Source organism: Acipenser ruthenus, chromosome 54 (assembly GCF_902713425.1).
Source record: "Acipenser ruthenus chromosome 54, fAciRut3.2 maternal haplotype, whole genome shotgun sequence".
Classification (NCBI taxonomy): Eukaryota; Metazoa; Chordata; class Actinopteri; order Acipenseriformes; family Acipenseridae; genus Acipenser; species Acipenser ruthenus.
The window spans coordinates 1487433-1499643 of record NC_081242.1 but is presented as its reverse complement, the minus strand read 5'-3'; the positions used below and the strand labels follow the sequence as shown (position 1 = coordinate 1499643).

Here is a 12211-nt window from a genome sequence, read left to right as displayed (position 1 = left end):
CCTACACCGTTTCAACAAGGTGTAAATGTTAAAAGAAAAGTCATGCTCTGGTAACCCAGCTGAAAGAGCATTGCAGTACTCCAGTCTAGGGGAGACAAAAGCATGAATTAGCTCCTCAATCAGACAATGAAAGACAAGACCACGTGCAGTCTGTGCCGAGGTTCAAGTGAATGATTGATTAGCAATCGAGTCTCGGCACAGCTCTGTAAGAATAATAATAATCTTTATTTTTATTTTTATATAGTGCCTTTCATAGTGGACCACCATCACAAAGCGCTTTACAAGATCCGAGACTAGGATGTGTGAACTATGCATCAGCTGCAAAGTCACTTACAGCAACGGGAGAGAGAGGAGAATTAAGAATCAAAAATAACAATTATTATTTATTTCTTAGCAGACGCCCTTACCCAGGGCGACTTACAGTTGTTACAAGATATCACATTATTTTTTACATACAATTCCCCATTTATACAGTTGGGTTTTTACTGGAGCAATCTAGGTAAAGAACCTTGCTCAAGGGTACAGCAGCAGTGTCCCCCACCTGGGATTGAACCCACGACCCTCCGGTCAAGAGTCCAGAGCCCTAACCACTACTCCACACTGCTGCATAACTAACCTGTGCATTCTGTGTGATCTGGTAAATTAAAACTTCTGAAGGTGTACTACTGTCTCTCTAAAGACCCCCCACCTGCTACAGTATGAAACATAAAAGTTTTTATTTCGAAAACTGAGCACCGAGTAGGCTAACGCACCGCCCCTTTAAGAAAATAAACCAACCACAGTTGAAAGGTCATGGCACAGAGGCAGAGGGTGTCCAAGAAACAGGTTTCATAAAGATAGACAAAAAATGAAAAAAACAGAACTACAGTTTGCAAAAAGACGTTCAAGTTTTTCCTTGAGCTGTTACGTTTTGAAGAAAATGAGCATTTATTTAAAAACACACAAGGGTGGGACCAGGGGAATAAATGTTAGAAAGATACATCATGGTGCCCTGCAGTGTGCAAGTAAAAAGTTGCAAGTAATAACTAATCATTATTTCATAAAGGTTGCAACCCTACTTTTTGGGTTCAAATATAAACTGTGAAACTGTTGAGATTTTTGAATCCCAATTGGAACTTGTATGAACTGGAAAGCATAATTTTGAAACACTGTTTTCTTTTTTATTTTTGACACGTTACAAGAAATCTATGAGACTGGTGGCTCTTTCTCTTCCTTTTCTTAGGCAGGAGGGGAGGGGGAAGGAGAAGATGAGCAGGACGGGGAAGGGGCAGTTGAGCCACGGGCTTGGCGTGCGGAGCACAAGGCCGCTGAGGGCCTAACCAACAACCACGGCTGAGTTTTCACTAAAACACGTCAAATAAAAATTGGGTCAGTGAAAGGAAAAACGACAACGTTTTGAGTCTCTTTTACGACCTCGGGAAGCTGGCGCGGTCATGGGCACTGCGTGGAGCTTTGCAATATCGATTCAGGTCAGACAGTATCGAAGGGTTAATACCCATGAGGTAATGGTTATATTTCATACTTGAAGAGGCACAAGTAAATGTTAGGAACGTCCACGGCTGAAAATTCAAGTCTGATGACTCTGACATCTCCACGGCTTTACAGGAGAACACAACGCTGTTGTTGAATCAGATTTTAGCAAAACTACTTAATAGTCTGCCTTCCTTGTTGTCTTACTGCTGTAAGAGTGCCTTCTCTGCCCAAACCGCAAAAGAGATTAATTGTTCTTAAAAAAAACTGTTGCCAACTAAACTGAAGCACAAGACGAAACAACTGAACTGGAAAATGACTGTGCTTTCTCTTTTTAGGTGAATTCAAATTAAAAATAAAAACTTACAAAAAAAAAAAATATATATATATATAGTTATTTTACACTTCGTACAATTATAATACAGTTCTGGCCAAAAGTTAAGCATTCCCCTATAGAATTCACTAATTTTGCTTTATAGTCAAATGAAACCTGCTTTCTATAAACGGAAAAATAACCAAAAATGAAAAAAAGTGACATTTTGAAATCTAACGTGAAATACTACAGCAAGCACTCGGATATCTGTTACCCAGATACACGTCAGTCGCTCTTAACCGCCCTTGTACTAAGAATAAAATCAATCCCTGTTATATATATATATATATATATATATATATATATATATATATATATATATATATATATATATATATATACACATAACAAGTTAATGCACTTACCCGTTTTTTAATCTGTGATCTTTAGTTGCTTTTGTGTATTTTCATTTGCAAGTGAACTGTGACATTAGGGCCTGCAATTTTGAAGACTGACTTTGAATACTGTTTTAATTCTGGAAACTTTTTCTTTTTTTGCTGAACTGCATTGCCTTTTACGTTGTACGCAGTTCTGTGTATGGGTAATATTTTGATTTCATTTACTGCTACAATACGTACCGGATTTAAAAGTATTGACTGTATTACAGTTAACACGTCGTCCTTTTAGTTTTGGCAAGTGAGATTTTCAGAACCATATCGTTCTGAATTAAAATACTACTTCTGTTAAAAATATAGTACTCTACCAACAAAACCAGTACAGTACATCAAATTGAAGCCTACTTATTTTAAAACACAGTTCTTTCAGATATGTGTTTTTGATATTGTATCTTTTTTGTGTTCCCTGAAAAACGGACAAGGGTTTGAACGGGCCAAAATGAAATAATCATACATGCGTCACACGTGTTTAACTGTCACTGAAGTCATAGGGTCGGATATGTGAGTGCTGACTGAGTTCTGGTAGAGTCTTTTGCAATATCATTTTGTTGTCTATTTGATTACACGATGTTAAATAAAATATCTAAAATGATGTTCATCTAGTTTTGTGATGTATGCTAATACCCACAGTGAGTGGGAGAAGTGACAGGCTCTCAAGAGCCTGGAGTTAGCTCAGTAAGAAGACAGGTGAAAGCTTTGAGTCTGCAGATTAACACAAATCAACACAGAATTAAGCAGAGCATTGTATCATAGTTTTTACCGGTAATCATTTTTTATCAGCTGGCAAAAGCTGTTTCACTAAAACAACCTTTGTAACGCTGGTAGTTTCTGTGTTTGTTTCTGTCAAGGGTAAGTTTCCAAACACAAATACAGCTGAGTCGGATTTGCTTAAGAAAAAGTTGCCACTATACAAATATTTAAGGGCGTCCCTTAATAATGTTGCATATCTCTATCAAATGAACGATTTTATTATTGATCACAACCTTGATATGCTATATTGAAACATGGCTCAGTGGCGGTGTTTACATGCAAGTTTTAATCGCGTTACTATGCACACTACTATGCATATGCACACACACTTGGCATGTCGGGCTAAGTGTGTGTGCATATGCGATATGTTTTGTTTTTCACATATTATTCTTAGGATTCACATGTAAAACAAAAGCTGTGAAGCAATTAATAACTGTTCTTTAAATTAAAGTTGGTTTGAACGCTGCAGCTGCTGATCCAGGAGCATCGTCTGATGCGCCTGGAGTACAGAAAGATGTACCGTCTGATTGCACGCACCGCTGCCAGGCAGGGTGTTTCATTTACATCTAAACACAATGGAGTTGGAACATGTTGATACATATTTAGACACAGTGCTTCACTTTTGAATCGGGCGCTTAAGATGCTTACACAAGATAAGAACATAAGAAAGTTTCCAAACGAGAGGAGGCCCCATTCGGCCCGTCTTGCTCGTTTGGTTGTTAGTAGCTTATTGATCCCAGAATCTCATCAAGCAGCTTCTTGAAGGATCCCAGGGTGTCGGCTTCAACAACATTACTGGGGAGTTGGTTCCAGACCCTCACAATTCTCTGTGTAAAAAAGTGCCTCCTATTTTCTGTTCTGAATGCCCCTTTATCTAATCTTTTTTCAAGTCAAAGAAGTCCCCCGGGTCGACATTGTCTATACCTTTTAGGATTTTGAATGTTTGAATCAGATCGCCGCGTAGTCGTCTTTGTTCAAGACTGAATAGATTCAATTCTTTTAGCCTGTCTGCATACGACATGCCTTTTAAACCCGGGATAATTCTGGTTGCTCTTCTTTGCACTCTTTCTAGAGCAGCAATATCCTTTTTGTAACATGCGGCGAAAGAAAAGATGGTAGAGTAGAAGGCAGATGGAGGGCTACAGAATTAATTCTGGCATCTGGAAACAGCACAGGCTGGAGTACAGGAATGCTTTGAGAGAAGACTGACACTCTCATTTCTCAAAACTTATCAATGCAACCAGCGATAACCCCAGGGGCCTCTTTTCACTATTGATAAATGAGTTAACCCATCCTCGATTGCAGCCCCTCATATCAAAGCCACACCAGCTAACTGTGAGGCACTGCTGAATTATTTTGAAAGTAAAATAACTAATATTAGGGATTATATTTTTCATGGTGGCTCCGATCTTAATGTGCCAAACAGACCAATGACTTACTTTATGGAATCCCGCATTACAATGCAAGATCTAAGTAAGTCAGTGATACAGAGGAAAGAAAATCCTCCAAAAAGGCATGTTTAGTGAGCCATGTTAGAAATGATTAATGGATCTTTGTCAACTGGAACAGTAACAACTGCTTTTAAAACTGCCGTGGATAAGGGCAAGTGAAAAAAATGGAATTGAGATCTGGGACGGGAAGCCCCACACATGTGTACTTTATATGTAAGTGTGCAGTGGTGCATGGAGTGTGGGTGGTGTAGCACACAGATTTAAAATGCATATTTGTATTTAGTCACTTCATGTGCCAACTGAAGTGGGTATTTGTATGGGGGCACAGGGAGTGCACAATTAATTCACATGCAGACTGTGCATGCTCAAATTGAATATTTTAGCAAGCAATCGAGCCAGGCACAGCTGTATAAAAGAGGCACACATCTTTCACTCGTCGTTGAGTGTTCAGAGGTGGAACGAGACAGCAAGAACTAAAACTAAAATAATATAACTATTGCTGTGCGTGCCGGCTTTACACCAGCGTGATACTGGTTGGATTTAGTGCTCGCTTTGTTTTGTCTGTTTGTTTTGGCCAACGTGCCAATTACTTTTGTGTGCAAGTGTTTTGGGTTTGTTTAAGCCTTTTATTTATAATAAAGCGACGCAACAGCGCATTCGCTCACCAAACTGTGTCCTGTGACATCACCACAAAGCCATCTGGTCACAAGATGCTAGAGTTTTGAGCAATTTTAAACCTCCAAGTTATCATTTATTGTTAAGATCTTGGTGAAGGTAGTGGCCAATCAACTTAATATGTTTCTTGATAACGGTAAAGTTTCAAAATCGGGTTTTCGACCTGCTCATAGTTAGAGTTGTAAATTACTTGTTGGTAAATGCAGACTCAGATCTAATAAAACCAGAATGGAAACAGACCTAAAGTGTAGCAGTTGATACTGTTGATCATACCATTTTAGTGGATCGTCTTAAAAACTGGGTCGGGTTATCTGGAATTGTACTAAACCGGTTTAAATCATATCTTAGTAATAGACAGAATTGTGTTTCCTTGGGAGATCCAGCATCAGGATTATCTGCAATAACTGTGGCGTTCCCCAGGGTTAAATTCTTGGTCCCATATTATTCTCTTTATACATGCTACTGCTGGGGGAGACTGTGGTGGAAGTTTTAATATCACTCCCTTAGTTAGAGACTCAGTAAAACAGACAAAATTGATTAAATAAATTTAATGATTTGCAAACCAGAGAACGCTCTCAGCACACGTGGTGCTAGACAAACATCGAGCAGAGTTCCGACTGCGCAGAGCCTGTAAACGTAATATATACCTCGCAACCTACAGTTATTGCGAGCCAATCACAGAAGCTTAACTCATATACAACAAAAACAACTTCGTCCTACATGCAAGCAGGCTGTCTCAACACCTGTAGTCAGTCAGACTAGACATGTAGTTTATCTTGTGTCCTGTTTACCAACTTCTTCTATTGGTTACTGGTTTGTTGAGTCAGTTGCTATGGGACGTTGGTCCTTTACAAACATACTGATTGGTCCTTACATGGCTGATGCAACATCAGCTGAATATGCAAGCTCCCCCAAGTCTAGTCAGCTGAAACCACAAACACATCTTTACATTTTATTTCTATATAATATTTATAATACTTTTTAAAGTCAAAACACATATTACTTGATAACTCTTTTTCTGCTTATCGTATTGGCACCTCAGACATAAGAGTTTAAACAGAAAGCAAAGAGTAATTTTCCCAAGACAAGACATTTCGTAAACATAGTGTACATATTCACAGTTATGCTGATGACAGCTGGGGATACCTCTGCGGTCTCTGACTTAAATGAGTGTCTGAATGATATAAAAATCTGGCGGTCTCCTTTTTTTTGCAGTTAAACTCAGATAAGACAGAAGTTTTGATTTTGGGGTTCTCAGCAACAACTGGAATTTGCCAGTTCTCTAAAAACAGAACTGAGAAGTTGAACTTCAAACCCCAAATCAGAGGCCAGGCATGTGGGATTCAGACGATTAGGTCTTATATTGCCTGATTCAGGAGCTAATTCATGCTTTTGTCTCCTCTAGACTCATGTACTGCAATGCTCTTTCTGCTGGGTTACCAGAGCATGCCTTTTTTTAATGGTTACACCTTGTTCAAACGGTGCAGGTACAAAAAATAGGTGCAGGTAAAAAACTAAAGACAACATATAACGGGGACATCAGACCCAGAAAACAAACACAAACACTGCGGATGACTGGTGAGTGAATGCTCTGTGGCACTTTCATTAAATAAACAAAATAAAAAGGTTTGACAAAAACAAATAAAAGGTTGAACCCTAAACAAATCATGAACACAAAACTACCAACTAAACAAACAGGGAGCAAACAGACAAAAAGTATCGCAATTTGTACTGTGGAGGCAGCAGTGTGGAGTAGTGGTTAGGGCTCTGGACTCTTGACCGGAGGGTCGTGGGTTCAATCCCAGGTGGGGGACACTGCTGCTGTACCCTTGAGCAAGGTACTTTACCTAGATTGCTCCAGTAAAAACCCAATTGTATAAACGGGTAATTGTATGTAAAAATAATGTGATATCTTGTAAAAATTGTAAGTCGCCCTGGATAAGGGCGTCTGCTAAGAAATAAATAATAATTGTTATTTTTGATTCTTAATTCTCCTCTCTCTCCCGTTGCTGTAAGTGACTTTGCAGCTGATGCATAGTTCACACATCCTAGTCTCGGATCTTGTAAAGCGCTTTGTGATGGTGGTCCACTATGAAAGGCACTATATAAAAATAAAAATAAAGATTATTATTATTATTCTTACAGAGCTGTGCCGAGACTCGATTGCTAATCAATCATTCACTTGAACCTCGGCACAGACTGCACGTGGTCTTGTCTTTCATTGTCTGATTGAGGAGCTAATTCATGCTTTTGTCTCCTCTAGACTGGAGTACTGCAATGCTCTTTCAGCTGGGTTACCAGAGCATGACTTTTTTTTTTAACAGTTACACCTTGTTCAAACGGTGTAGGTACTTAGTAAAAAAAACTAAAGGCACTACATAACTATGTCACGATAGCTTGTGGTGGTGACATCAGACCCAGAAGACAAACACAAACACTGCGGATGACTGGAGAATTCTTCTGCTCACATAATTAACTCTTGACTACTGCATACAAAGTATTTAAACTGCAAAATCAAACGTCAATCCATGTTTGTCGAATCACTGTTTTTTAAGCGAAAGAAAGTATGCTTATTAAACGTTTAATATTCTCATGAGTCATTTTAAAACACTGTTTTGATTGTTTAGATGATAAACAGCCATGTAAAATTAAAAGTAGTATTAAATGATATAAATAAACCATAATGAGAGCTCATTTTAAAAAAAAAAATTACAATTTAGATTTGGAAACATACAAATCACTGTATGTTGTATTTGTTTTTGCAAGGCTTGCTGCTGTGGTATTTAGAATTACGCACACATAAGTGACTTTGACAAGCCCTGTATTTTCAAAATGTGATTTCGCAATTTGATTACATCACTTTACTCAAAGAATGAAGAAACTGTCTGTTCTTTTGTGTTTCCTTCTTTGCCTGTTTGGTATCTTCCATTTCGCAATTTGAGCAAAATTATTGAGCAAAATAACCGTTTTGATTACGTTCTTTGATCATTTGTAAATGCTCAAACCGCAAAATGGTTATTTTTAAATCAGTGATTGACTCCGAGTGTAATATATATACTGGATTTTTTTTTTTTCTTATAAATTTGGAATCGACAATTATTTTTCTTATTTTCTACCCAATTTGGTAAGCCCAATTATTATTTATTTCAACCCGGCTCACCGCTGCCACCCCCTCGCTGACTTGGGAGGGGCAAAGACGAACACACGCGTCCTCCAAAACGTGCGCGACATATATACTGGATTCTGCCGAGTCAACGCCCCGGTTTGAACGATCACCCCCCTCCAAATTATCACCACTAATCTCAGTTTTTTAATAACCATGTGCAAATAATGTCTGAGGGGAAATATCACAGCTCACGTGAATAGAAAAAGTAGTTGCTCTGTGCATTAATAATTCAGATACAGATTCCGCAGGCTGACTGATTACGCTTTCCTGTTAAACTACAATCCATATTTTTGATTATTATTTTTTTTATTTTTTAGACACTGCAAGAGCTTGTAACTCTGCAATTTCATACTTGGAGATTATGTAAAGCCCTTTATTTTAGTTGACCAAAAATTTCACGTGTTGATATATTTTTTAAATGTAGCGAATTTTATTTTGAGCGTTTTTCACCTACTAATGTGTTTTTTCTGAAGTGCTTTTGTACTGCACAGTGTAGCTTTGAAGATTAATGTTTATTTTGAGTGGTTCATCCAGTTAAAAAGCTGTCATTGGGAGTGCAGGAGTCGTCACACAGCTTGGACGCCACAGATTCGTATCCGAGCTGTTATAACATTTCATTATATAAGAGAAGGCTGTGTGGTCCAGTGGTTAAAGAAAAGGGCTTGTAACCAGGAGGTCCCCGGTTCAAATCCCACCTCAGCCACTGACTCATTGTGTGACCCTGAACAAGTCACTTCACCTCCTTGTGCTCCGTCTTTTGGGTGAGACGTAGTTGTAAGTGACTCTGCAGCTGATGCATAGTTCACACATCCTAGTCCCTGTAAGTCACCTTGGAAAAAGGCGTCTACTAAATAAACAACTAATAATAATAACATTTTATAACTTGAACTGTTTAAGAGCTGAAAACAATTAAAAAGGTCTAATTAAGCAAATGATCAGTTCAATTAAAAGGGCAGCAGTGTGGAGTAGTGGTTAGGGCTCTGGACTCTTGATCGGAGGGTTGTGGGTTCAATCCCCAGTGGAGGACACTGCTGTTGTACCCTTGAGCAAGGTACTTTACCTAGATTGCTCCAGTAAAAACCCAACTGTATAAATGGGTAATTGTATGTAAAATAATGTGATATCTGTATAATGTGAAATAATGTATAATGTGATATCTTGTAACAATTGTAAGTCGCCCTGGATAAGGGCGTCTGCTAAGAAATAAATAATAATAATAATAATAATAATAGTTAAGTAATTGAGAGCTCAGATGGAATTGAAACCAGCAGACACAGGGGGGTCCCCAGGACTGGAATTAAAAACCACTGGTCTAAACCTCGGAGGGCTACATTGTGTCCTGCTAACAAAACACAGTCTACAAAAAACACAGGTGTGTTCCTGTGGCAATGTGCCCCGCCCCTGTGTGCATGTGTGTGTTATATGTTGTATGTTGCGTGTGTTAATGTTGGTGTATAGAGATTGGTACACGGGATATAAACCGGTCTGTGTTTCACGTGTATTTAAAAATGTAGATTTGTATTTAGGCACGAGCAGGGCACAAATCACTTCACGTGCTGGTTAAATGTAATATGTGAGCACGGGGTTGCACGTAATTCATTCACGTGCTGGGATTCAAGTGAATAATTAATTAGTAATTGAATCCCAGCACAACAGTATATATAGACACATTTTCATTCACTCGGGGTTGTGTGTTCGGTGAGTGGAGAACGTGATTGGAGACGGAGGTAATTGTAAAAGTAAATAAGAAAAATAGAAGCTCACCGTGTTTGTCTGTGTAGTACGTTTTGTTTGTCTTTTTATTTTGGCGTATAGTGCCGTGTCCTGTTTTGTGTTTAAAACCTTTTATTTTCTGTTCTGTTTATTTATTAAATGCTGAGCGAAAGCATTCGCTCAGCTCCACCAAACTCTACCTCTCGTTTTTGTTTATTTATTTCCTGGCTCTGGTCTGACGCCACCCACTCCGGCCGTCTTTGTGACAGTTCCCCAGTTAGGTAATTGATGCTAATTGCAGTGGCCACATACATAAAAGCAAGTGGTAATCCTTTGTCTGGTGGAAGGTGTTTGAGGTGATGAGTTGTTAAACGGCTTGTTGCGTGTATGCTTCATGCGGAGACATGTGATAACTTTTGCCAGCTGGAAAAGCCCTGTGTACACAAAAACAAACTATACAGCGTCTGCAGACCAGCTGTTTTTAGGAATTCAACAGCAGTTTCCCTCAGCGGCTTCACAATTTGATCTCTGGACAAAACTGTTCCATCACCCTACAGAATGAACTCCCTCAGCTTCATAGAGTCCAATGAAAGCTGCTGAATAATGTTCCCTTGTTAACATATTGAATTGCACACCCTCTATATAGAATGAACTCCCTCAGCTTCATAGTCCAATGAAAGCTGCTGAATAATGTTCCCTTGTTAACATATTGAATTGCACACCCTCTATATAGAATGAACTCCCTCAGCTTCATAGAGTCCAATGAAAGCTGCTGAATAATGTTCCCTTGTTAACATATTGAATTCCACACCCTCTATATAGAATGAACTCACTCAGCTTCATAGAGTCCAATGAAAGCTGCTGAATAATGTTCCCTTGTTAACATATTGAATTGCACACCCTCTATATAGAATGAACTCCCTCAGCTTCATAGTCCAATGAAAGCTGCTGAATAATGTTCCCTTGTTAACATATTGAATTGCACACCCTCTATATAGAATGAACTCCCTCAGCTTCATAGAGTCCAATGAAAGCTGCTGAATAATGTTCCCTTGTTAACATATTGAATTGCACCCCCTCTATATAGAATGAACTCCCTCAGCTTCAGAGTCCAATGAAAGCTGCTGAATAATGTTCTTGTTAACATATTGAATTGCACACCCTCTATATAGAATGAACTCCCTCAGCTTCATAGAGTCCAATGAAAGCTGCTGAATAATGTTCCCTTGTTAACATATTGAATTGCACACCCTCTATATAGAATGAACTCCCTCAGCTTCATAGTCCAATGAAAGCTGCTGAATAATGTTCCCTTGTTAACACATTGAATTGCACCCCCTCTATATAGAATGAACTCCCTCAGCTTCAGAGTCCAATGAAAGCTGCTGAATAATGTTCTTGTTAACATATTGAATTGCACACCCTCTATATAGAATTAACTCCCTCAGCTTCATAGAGTCCAATGAAAGCTGCTGAATAATGTTCCCTTGTTAACATATTGAATTGCACCCCCTCTATATAGAATGAACTCCCTCAGCTTCATAGAGTCCAATGAAAGCTGCTGAATAATGTTCCCTTGTTAACATATTGAATTGCACACCCTCTATATAGAATGAACTCCCTCAGCTTCATAGAGTCCAATGAAAGCTGCTGAATAATGTTCCCTTGTTAACATATTGAATTGCACCCCCTCTATATAGAATGAACTCCCTCAGCTTCAGAGTCCAATGAAAGCTGCTGAATAATGTTCTTGTTAACATATTGAATTGCACACCCTCTATATAGAATGAACTCCCTCAGCTTCATAGAGTCCAATGAAAGCTGCTGAATAATGTTCCCTTGTTAACATATTGAATTGCACACCCTCTATATAGAATGAACTCCCTCAGCTTCATAGTCCAATGAAAGCTGCTGAATAATGTTCCCTTGTTAACACATTGAATTGCACCCCCTCTATATAGAATGAACTCCCTCAGCTTCAGAGTCCAATGAAAGCTGCTGAATAATGTTCTTGTTAACATATTGAATTGCACACCCTCTATATAGAATGAACTCCCTCAGCTTCATAGAGTCCAATGAAAGCTGCTGAATAATGTTCCCTTGTTAACATATTGAATTGCACCCCCTCTATATAGAATGAACTCCCTCAGCTTCATAGAGTCCAATGAAAGCTGCTGAATAATGTTCCCTTGTTAACATATTGAATTGCACGCCACTT

General features: G+C 38.7%; 1 protein-coding gene across 1 annotated transcript in view; it reads right to left on the bottom strand.

Moving 5' to 3' along the window:
* The window catches only part of LOC117398276 (importin-4), a 68691-nt gene that overhangs the window by 11246 nt on the left and 45234 nt on the right, over positions 1–12211 (bottom strand). The gene's annotated exons all lie outside the window — the stretch shown is intronic.